The 10,479-nt window shown below is 23.6% G+C and overlaps 1 long non-coding RNA gene across 1 annotated transcript; it reads left to right on the forward strand.

Annotated features, from left to right (window-relative positions):
• The first annotated feature begins 10,045 nt into the window (after positions 1-10,045).
• On the forward strand, positions 10,046-10,479 carry LOC145841054 (uncharacterized). Its single transcript, XR_014370141.1, has 3 exons — positions 10,046-10,149; positions 10,207-10,257; positions 10,323-10,479. It is a non-coding gene; the product is annotated as an uncharacterized LOC145841054 (long non-coding RNA).

Genomic DNA, 10,479 nt, shown 5'->3' on the forward strand with positions numbered 1-10,479 from the left:
ATGTTTGAAAAAAAGTTTGTATAAAATGAATTAGCTTATCAAAACTACAAATAAAAACTATTGCAGTAATAAGTAAAAAATAATAGTCAGGATACTGCATCGTAAAGAAAATTGTTTTTTAAAATATCAATAACTTCATTCAACTTGCTTGTATCAATAAAGCTGGTCGGTAAATTATTTTTATTTTATTAAAATAAAACTTTGTAATATTAAGTTTTTTACAAGACTTTACAGTTATTTATTTTGATTTACTTAGTTTTATGTTGTGATAATTTTTTACTCAAATTGAAAACTTATTTTCTTCTACCAGTATAATATTTATTAGTTAACTTTAGAAGCACTGCTTTAAAAACTTTAAAATTACTTATAATGTTGTTATCAGTTTTATAAATAAGATATTTAGCTATTTAAAATCTAGTTAATAAAATACACTTTAAGAAATAAAATTATTCATGCTGTGTTTTACACTAACAATAAAATTATTTTACTAATGTTGAAAAGTCAAAACAGGTTTTTTTTCAAGATTAATCAAAACAAAAAGTAAGTTAAGTAGCTGGAAAACTTATATTAGAAAATAAAAAATCTTTAAATAATATAAACTTTCAAGCGAGCTTGTTACAGTTTTTAATTTTTTAAACTTTTTATATGTTGTAGATTATAAAACACATCTTTAAGTTATTTGAAATAACTTTTGATGCTTAATGGGTAGAAAACAAAGTTTATTTTACTTATATAAATGTCATAATTAGTTCGTTAGAATGTAAATTAAGTTTCTATTAAAATTATCCTATAACTTATTTAAAGTATCTTAAAGTTTTTTATTCAACATAAAATAAAATAAAAAAAATTATGTCTTTTTAATAATTTTAACTTATTTTTTAAACTCAATGCTTTTTTCACTCATAAAAGTGTTTTTTTTACTTGCAAAAAAAAAAGAGCACTAATAAGCTACTACACGGTTATTTAAAGAAATTACTTTAATAGGAAAAACTTAGTTTATTGGTTTTAATAAAATAAAATCGATTTTTAAAGTCATTTTCAATGTTGACTTTCTTTGTATTGAGTACTGTATAGTCTACACACTACATATTTGTAAAGTCAATTTAATCAGTTTAAGTTTAAAACTAAAAAGAATCTGCAATGCTATGTACAACGCGTTGTAAAATACTTTTTAAAAATTAAAAGTTTTTATTAGATTACTTTTTATCTTCAGGTGTTATTGTCGCACAAATATGAGTTTTCGAAAACTATTACTCCGTAAATATCGCCTAACCTAAACTGTTGAACAATTTGAGGATTTTTTTTTCCGATAAAATTTTTAAAATCTACTAGCTTTCTTTTTAGTGAACTAAAAATGTATAATTTTTAATTGCTAACCTTAATGGTATAATTAAATTTTTTATTTGTGGAAAACACACGACTTAATATCTGCTTAAAGTATACTTCATTACCTAGTTTGAATTTAAAACAACTGAAGATTTAAAAGAAAATTAAAGTTAATTAAAAATACTAAACTGTATTTTAAAATTTCTCAATGAAACATTAGTCTACTAAAAGAAAAAACCACACTTTTGTTTAGATTAAACAAAAAAAAACATACAATAGAAAAACTAATAATAAATCTAGTTTAATGGCTTACGTTGTCATTACAATCAAAAACAGTTGATATAAAAACTTATTATTGTAGTACTTTTTACATTATATACCATATATTAAAAATATTACAAGTTATAGGGATTATATTAGTTACTTTTATCGTTCTAACTAATAGTAAGGCATACATTAATTAAGTTTGTAAGATAAACTCGATCAAAACATACTAATCTAAATGTTCTTTTTCAAGTTAAATGTTTTATAGTTAATGTTATGTTTATAAAGTTGAAAATAAAATACAGAACTGTTTTGTCAAACTTAAAGTTTGCAAATGAATAAGAATTACAATAGCTTATGTTAGATTTAAAGCTTACTTAAAATCCTTGAAAACATCAATATATGACAGACAAAGTAATTATTTATCTTATCCTTGACTTCTTTAATCTTATTTAATCTTTTTTATAAAACAAACTTTATTTCTTTTCATATATTTAAAAAATGTTCATAGGTTAACGCCCTTTTTTAAACCTTTTGAGTGTTTTTACATGTCTTTATTAAGTTTTAAAAGTTTAGATATCCTTCAACTTAAGTCTAATTAAAGAGATTTAAAAATTATATGATATCATGTTTTTAGTTAGTGTAGTTAACGCATAGGTTAAAAAAAGTTTCTTTTTATCGTAAAACGAAACACTGAGAAACAGAAAAATTGCTTGGTACCTTATTAAAGATTTATTTTGATTTTGAATATGCTTTGAATGACGTATTTAAGTCGTATAAATTTTATTGTCCCGAAAAAGACATGTTTATTAGTTTTCAAAATATTATTGGTATTAAAGTTTGCATCTTGTTGCAAAAATAGATTTAATATTATGCATTGGAAACACTAGAGTATTACAATTTTTTTTCTTGATATGCTTGAATTAAACTTTAATCCTGAAGTAAGTCAAGCATTAACAAAACTTTTCGTAGTTTTAAAAGCTGTTAAAATCTGTTTTAGTAAAAGATAACTAGCTAAATTTAATCCTTTTTTTTTTAGTAGTTTAAAGATAGTAGGCCACAATAACATATTTTAATTTTTAGCTATTTATAGTTATCAGATTGAATTTAGCCAATGTTAAGGTTCATAGAAAGAATAATATTTAAACGTAATTTGAATGTTATTTTTATGTTTAAAAAATGTTTGTGTGTTAAAAATTAAATAGATTATTTAAAACTAACAATAACACTTATTGCAGAAATAAGTTAAAATAAAAATCAAGAATATTATATCGTATAGAAACTTGTTTTTAAAAACTTCCATAACTTCATTCAGTTTCTTGTATCAATAAAGCTGGTTAGTAAATTATTAATTTTCGAAAATTTTATTGCTCTTATATGGATGAGTTTTTTATTATTTATTTCTATTACAATCTAAAAATAAAAACTTTGATAATATTAAGTTACTTATATTACACTTTGTAAAAAAGAGCATCTTATTTTTATTACTAAATTTGTTAAACAATTTTTTTTTTTTAATGAACAGTTTGAAAGTAGTCTGCGTTGATTTTTACTTTGTACTATTTTTATTTTAGCTTAAAGTATGTATTTCTTTTACTAGTATAATATTTTATACAAATTTTAGATGCACAGGTTAAAAAGTTTGAAAATTACTTATAAATTCCTATTTAGCTTATTAAACGAGCTCTAAAAGTATTATAAATTATAGTTGATAAAATATACTTAAGGCAAACAATGAGTCATCTTCTAGAATTTACAGCTAAATTATATTAGTAATGTTCAAAACATGTTTCAAATATACTTTTTAATTTACTTTATGTAAAAATTAATCTGAGTAAATGGAAAAATTTCATTAGAACGTAGAAGGCCTTAAAATTCTAAAAAAAATTTAAATGATTTTGTTACAAGACATAAAGTTTCTTTAAACTTTTTATTTCTATTAATCACATCTAAAACATCATAACTAAATCACATCATAACAAGTTATAAAAAAAATGTTTTAATATATCAACAGTATAAGTGTAACTTGTTTTACTTATTTAAAAAGTGGTTTTGTTTTGTTTTATAACTTTCATTGGCATAACTACTTGTAATTATCAAATATTAGAGTAAATTAGAAAACTTACAACTATTTTCTCATAAAAATAGTATTTTTCCCAAAATTAGTTATTAATAAAGCTACTACAAGGATAGTTAGAGAAATTACTTTGATAGAAAAAACTCAGTTAACTGATTCAGTTTAACTCGATTGTTATTGTTATTTTAATTCTTGTTTTTTTAGTAATGAATATAGTTTAGTTCACATGCTACTGTTTTGTAGGGTCTATTAAATCAAAATAAACTATAGATAAAATTAAAAAATTTTTTGCAAGATATGTACAATGCGTTATAAATTTGATTTTTAAGCTTATAAAGTTTTTTTAGATTAATTTTGTCATCTAAAATTATTATTGCACAGTTATGAGTTATTGAAAATTTGTAAGCTCCGAAAAAATAGCTTGACTTAAACTATGAAACATTTCGAGGAAATTTTTCTTCCGATGAATTTTTTTCAATCACCCAGACTACTTTTTAGTTAGATAACATGTATAAATGCCATTTATAACTTTAAAGAAATACTTTTACTTTTCTTTCATAACACATATGACTTAATATCTGCGTAAAGTATATTTCATTAACTAGTTTAATTAGTGACAACTGAAGGATTTGTTAATAAAACTCAAAAGAAAGTTAAAGTGAACGAAAATTACTAAATAGGTTTTTTAATTTTTTAGGAAAATATTAAACTACAGGACTATATATAAGTTTCTGTTTAGACTAAACAGAAATAACAAAAACTTAAATAAATCTAATGTAATGGATTTGTAAAGTCAATACTCTATAAAACAATTGTAATAAAAACTTATTGTATTTTATATAATATACACTATATATTGAATATATTACAATTAAAATATACTTTATTAGTTACTTTTATTGATGATTTTACACAAATTAACTTTGTAAGATCAGTTCAATCAAAACATATTGGTCTAAAAGTTCTTTTTTAAAGTTATATGTTTAATAAACTTATTAATTGAAATTATTTAAAGTTTATCTTAAAATACAGAACTGTTTTTTCAAATTTAAATTTTGTAAACCAACAAAAATTTTAAAAGCTTATGTTAGAATTAAAACTTATTTTAAATAATACATTATTTAATTTGATTTAATTTTTATTACTTAAACCGTCTTTCTTTATCTTATCTTTATCTATAAAGAAATGTTCATAAGTTAACGCCCTTTTTTAAACCTTATAAGTGTCTTTATATAACTGTTTTAATTTTGAATAAATATATATTAGATAAATTTAATATAACTTGAAAAATATAAATAATATGATTTTAGTTAATGCAGTAAACGCAAAGGTTAACAAAATTAAAAAAAACAAAAGATCTTTTAAACGAAAAATTCTAGCAATGTTTTAAGTTTTATAGAATAGCTTCTATGTGATAAAGCATAACATTTAGTTAAAACTGTTCAAAATTTCTGTTTCACTTTTTTTTAAGCTGGTAGACGGGTGTCAGATTGACACAGCGACACTTTAGCACGGGTCGTCAATTCAGCTCGGTTGGTTGCTTTAGCACAGTGGGTCACTTTTGCACGTTGCATCACTTTTGCACTGCGTCATATTAGCACGGTGCGTCACTTAAGCACGGGGGTGATTTTTGCAGTATCACTTAGTACGGTGGGTCACTTTTGCACGGAGTGTTATTTCTGCACGATGTAAAGCTTTTCAATAGAAAGATTAATGAAACTTTTTATTCAACTGATAAAAAATAAATGTGAATACTTTAAATTTTTATGAATTTTAAGCTCGAATTATTATTTTTCATTTTGTATATAAGTACTTAAAGGAAAACTTATTTTTATACTTATTTTGTACTTTTTAGTTGTCTTATTGATAAATTTATTACATTTTTTATACCAAACCTTTAAAGGTTAAAGTTTGTTTCTTAACAATTGTATACATTTTAAACTAGATAAATAATACGATTAGGTAGTACATGTACTAACTTACCATTAAGATAATGATTTTTTTTAAATCAAAAGAAAGGTGATATTTTTATAACTTTACAAAAATTCGAGAATAAAAAGTATCAAAATAGTTTGAAACCGAACTACAAAATAATTTTAGAGACGTTTAGTGTATGATCATTTATTGATTTTGTAATTAGTATACAATGTTTTATAATACATATGGTAGTAAAATAACAGCTTATAACAGTCTAAAGTTTTAATTTTCAAGTTTAGTAAAACTAATAAATGCCTTTGAGTATTAACCCTGTTTGGTTATATAAAACCTGAAGATTTTAATTCAATTGACCAAAAAACTTAAAAGTTTTATACTATATTTTGAAACAATTATACTTTTCTAAGTATTGAATGTAATTTCATACAACATAAACTTGTTTTAGAATTAGATGTAATCTGCTTTTCAGCGTGAAATTAGGTGTCTAAACATATGTTTTAAGTAACTTCATTAAAACATGTGTTGAATTATAGAATTTTTGCACAATAATCGTTCTTACATTTTATGATAACTTTATATTTCAAAAACCCATTTAATAACATTTACAAAATAATATTTTATATAAATTAGTATGTTTACACAGCATTTGTATTTCAAGGATTTTATGTATTTCAATTCTAAAAATTCTGTAGTTGTTGATAGTAATTCTTGCAGAAGATAATTAATTAACACGTGTTTTTAACTTCATATTCTTTTACATTATCTTTGGTTTTAGTTTTATTATTTCTGGAAAACATTCATTATAAGCTTTTTATTCAATACATAAACATGATAAGCAGTGATATGTAAAAAAATGGAACTTAAGCTTTCTTACTGTGTTTATGAATTTTTCTGTGAACTTGTATTTTTAAGAATTAAAAACTAATGTATTAAGCACCTATAATTAAAAACAATTAGAATATTTTTTTTGTTTTAATAATTAATATTGAAACCTAAAGAATGTAACTAAAGAAGTAAATTTAACTTTGTTTTCAAGTTTTTAATCTATTACTTAATAAAACTGAATAATAAATTTAATTAACAACAAATTGTTTTAATACGTATAACAGTAAAACTAGTTACATAATAAAGTTTTGTTTTAGTGTGTAGTGTTTGCTTAATATTTTTCTTTAGATTTGTTTATTAAACTTTGTTAAATCTTCTTTTACATCGCTTTCAAAAAAACATAGTACTAAATATCAAAAAATAATAAAATACTTTCAAAATAAAGTAGTAAATTACGTTTAAATATTTTACGAACCCAATGCGTTTTTTTACCTTTATTTATTATTTAAACACATGTTCTAATTTACAGTGCTCTATATATTTATAATAAAAACTCATTTTTTTTCTAGTTTCAAAAAATTTTCAATTAAAGGTTTAAAAAAGTTTAGTTTGTGCTTAATATAACGCTTAATTTAAAAAGAAACTGTTTAAATTAAACATTTTAATCAAAAAACGAAAAAAAAAACGGTGCAAAATTTACGCTTGGTGATAAACTGACGCCGTGTAAAAATGATGCGCTATGCAAAAGTGACCCAAAGTGCTAAAATGAAGCAGTGCAAAAATGACCCACCGTGCCAAAATGACGCCGTGCAAAAGTAACCCAACGTGCTTAAGTGACGATGTATTAAAGTGACCATCTGTGGTAAAATTTCGCTTAGCTAAAGTGTTCCTCCGTGCTAAAAAGACGCTGTGCTATTCTAACCTGCTCCGTAAGTTGGCATGCTGTAATTCTATTTTGTCATTACATTTTTCTAAATGTAATAGTTAGCTGTTTTTAAGATTGTATTAATAGCTAGTTTGATCTTAAAATAAAAATTAATCTTTAGCTTTATCAAAAATGTTTTCCTTTTAAGAGCTCAATAACTGTACTGCTAAAAACTAATTTATTTACAACTGAAAGATTAATTTTTAAAATTGTAGTACCAAAAGAACGATTTAAAATAACTAACAATTTTTAGTATTTTGAAGGTTTAGTGTACTACTTTTTACCTGACTATTTGACTTAATTTTATATTATTTTTAGGTGTTAATACTTGTGAGAAATTGTGAGAAAACAATATATAAGTAAACAAACAACTTTTCAAATAAAAAAAAAAAAAAATTAATTGTACAATGTATTTTTGGTACAAATAATCAAATTAAAATTAATCCAATTGCATTGTACCGCGTATAAATATTCAATATGACTTTCTATTAGTAGTGAATGACGCTTTAAACATGTAATAATACCGACATGTATGCTTACATACGCTTTAATTAGCCAAGCGTTTCTATTGTGTTTTTCGATATCAAAATGTCAAGCTTTATACTTAACCATCCGTATCTAAATAGCTGAAAGCTCTGTCTTATTTTTATACTAGTTTTCCGCGATAGGGTAGTTTTTATCTTGTGAACATTTTTGTGGAATTTGGTACGTTTAGATTTATACAAGATTTTGAACAAAATACTTTTAATACTTTGTCTTTACTAAAACCTCGCTAATGTAACTAATAAAATGTTCTGACTTAATCTTATGCCATAGATATTAATAACGGTTTATCTTTATTACTAAAAAAAGTTATAAAAGATCATTTTTAGAGTTTTGTTTTCATAATTAAAGAGAATCATCAAAAAAGGATTAGCAAAGTTTTTATAAACATTATTCAATGAACTACATCAATATCGTTATTATTAAACAAGTTACGAGTAGCAACGAAAAGTATTGAAAAATAAATACTAAGCATAACTTTTTTTTACACTTTAGTTTTTTTTCTATTTATAAATATTGGCAGAAAACTTCAAGCTCACGTCCAGAATATTGTTCAAAAATGTTTAATTGTTTTTTTTTATATTACTAACAAAACTTTACTTCCTGCTCTATACAGGAGCGACAGCGCGTTAAATTTTCAAAAAATTCAAGACCACAATCAATAAAATGTTTGAAAATTCATTAAACTTTTTTTCTTCTTGAAACTGAAACATTGGAAATGATCCAAATGTTACAGCGCAGCAGTTTAAAAATCACTTCAGCAAGATTACAATGACTTGAAAACTTACTAGCTAATTGATAAATGTTATTTTACTATAATAAGTAAGATACAGGAGGGATGTTTGAACTTCTAAAAACCATTTTTAAGAGATGCACATAACAGTTTAATTGATTTTAATTCATTGCGACACTGACGTTTCGACTTTACCTTACTCATTATCAAAAATTAAAATCTGTGCATAATACTTAAATTTAGTGCAAAACAACTAAAATTATAAGACACGTATAAAATATATGCAGTTATACATTTAAATTATAAATAACAGTAAAACTACGATATTAATGTTTATGCACATTTAGAAGATATATATGTTTAATCAAAAGTTCTTTATGTGAGGGTAAAACCCTATCTAAATAATTGTTTGTTTAAAATAGATTGTAACTTCACTTTCGAAGTCTCAAGTTTACTTATACATGGTTTAAAAAAAAGTTGAAAAAAATGCAGAAGTAACTTTGAAAGTAAAGTTTCGCATGACTGTATAACTTGTCTTTTAATACCAAACATTGCTTTTGACAGTTTTTAAATAATTTCTACATACAAAGCTGATGTTTAAAGTTGAAAATATAGTTAATGATGTTTCGAATTAAATATAATACTAAATTTTGTTATGCACGTTTTAATAAAAAGTATTTTAATAAACTCAGTTATTAAACTGTTGCTAATTTATTATTATTCAACTAAACTTTTGTAAACTAGTAAAACTATTTGTTTTAGAAAAACATTAGAATTATTTTAGCTGTACATACAGTTAATGAAAACAGTAAATAATTTCACTTAAGATCAGTTTAAAAAAATGTATTAAGCAAGCCGGAGTTTTTTCAATTTTAAAATATTTATTTCTCTGGTAGAACGTTTCTGCTATTTTCAGCAAAGCTACTTTTGCTATTGTACAGAACAGGAGTTTTAAACCACAACCACAGACAATTCGCTTAGATGTAACTACAAACTAATCCTTTGGCACGGCAGTACTAAATTCAGTTTTATGCATCTAGTAGTTTCTCACTACTTTGTCTGTCTAGCGATTTATAACAAGATTTTTTTGGACTTTAAAGGAAATGTTTGATGGTCTTGCGGTACTATCTGGCATTTCGTATACAATTTGTACAGTATGAGAGTTTCCGTGGCAAAATAGCTATCAGTCTTAGTTAATTTTATCTTATTACAGAATTTTTTTTTCATGTACATTTAGATTTTAGTTGTTTTTTCAAGCGTTTTTACTCAGTTAAAATTGATTAAATTATCAAACAATTTTCTAAACAGGAAGTGTAAGTTTATATAGATTTGTAAATTTAAAATCTTAATATTAAAATGGAGAACCAAATTAGACAATTAACAATTTCTGATGATTTACAAGACAAATTATTTGTGTTCAAAATCTCAAACGATCAAAGCTTGTCACAAAAACTAACTGAAGACTGTTGAGATACCAGAAGTTTTTACACCGTTGAAAAATTTTTCAGGGAGGAGTTACAAGTTTGTATAAACTTAAATATAATCAGTTAACACGTTAACTTACTTTTTAATCTGTAGGATGAAACAAGAAATGTTGAAAATGAGGGTAGTCCCCGGAATAGAAGAAATGTGTGTAAACTCTTTTATACTTTTTTACAAACAGTTTAGCTTGTAAGTCACTATTTTTATACTAGGTAGAAATTGAGCATCTTCAAAACGAAGGAAATGTTTACAAGATAGTGGAATTGTTACTTCATAATGGAGCATGTGGTCATTTGTTACCTGGATGGAGTGAAGCACTTCTAAAATCTTTAGAAGAAAATAATTTAAAATGTATTGCTGATGCTGTTA

The sequence above is a fragment of the Thalia democratica genome, chromosome 7 (genome assembly GCF_965202585.1).
Source record: "Thalia democratica chromosome 7, ktThaDemo2.hap1.1, whole genome shotgun sequence".
Lineage (NCBI taxonomy): Eukaryota > Metazoa > Chordata > Thaliacea > Salpida > Salpidae > Thalia > Thalia democratica.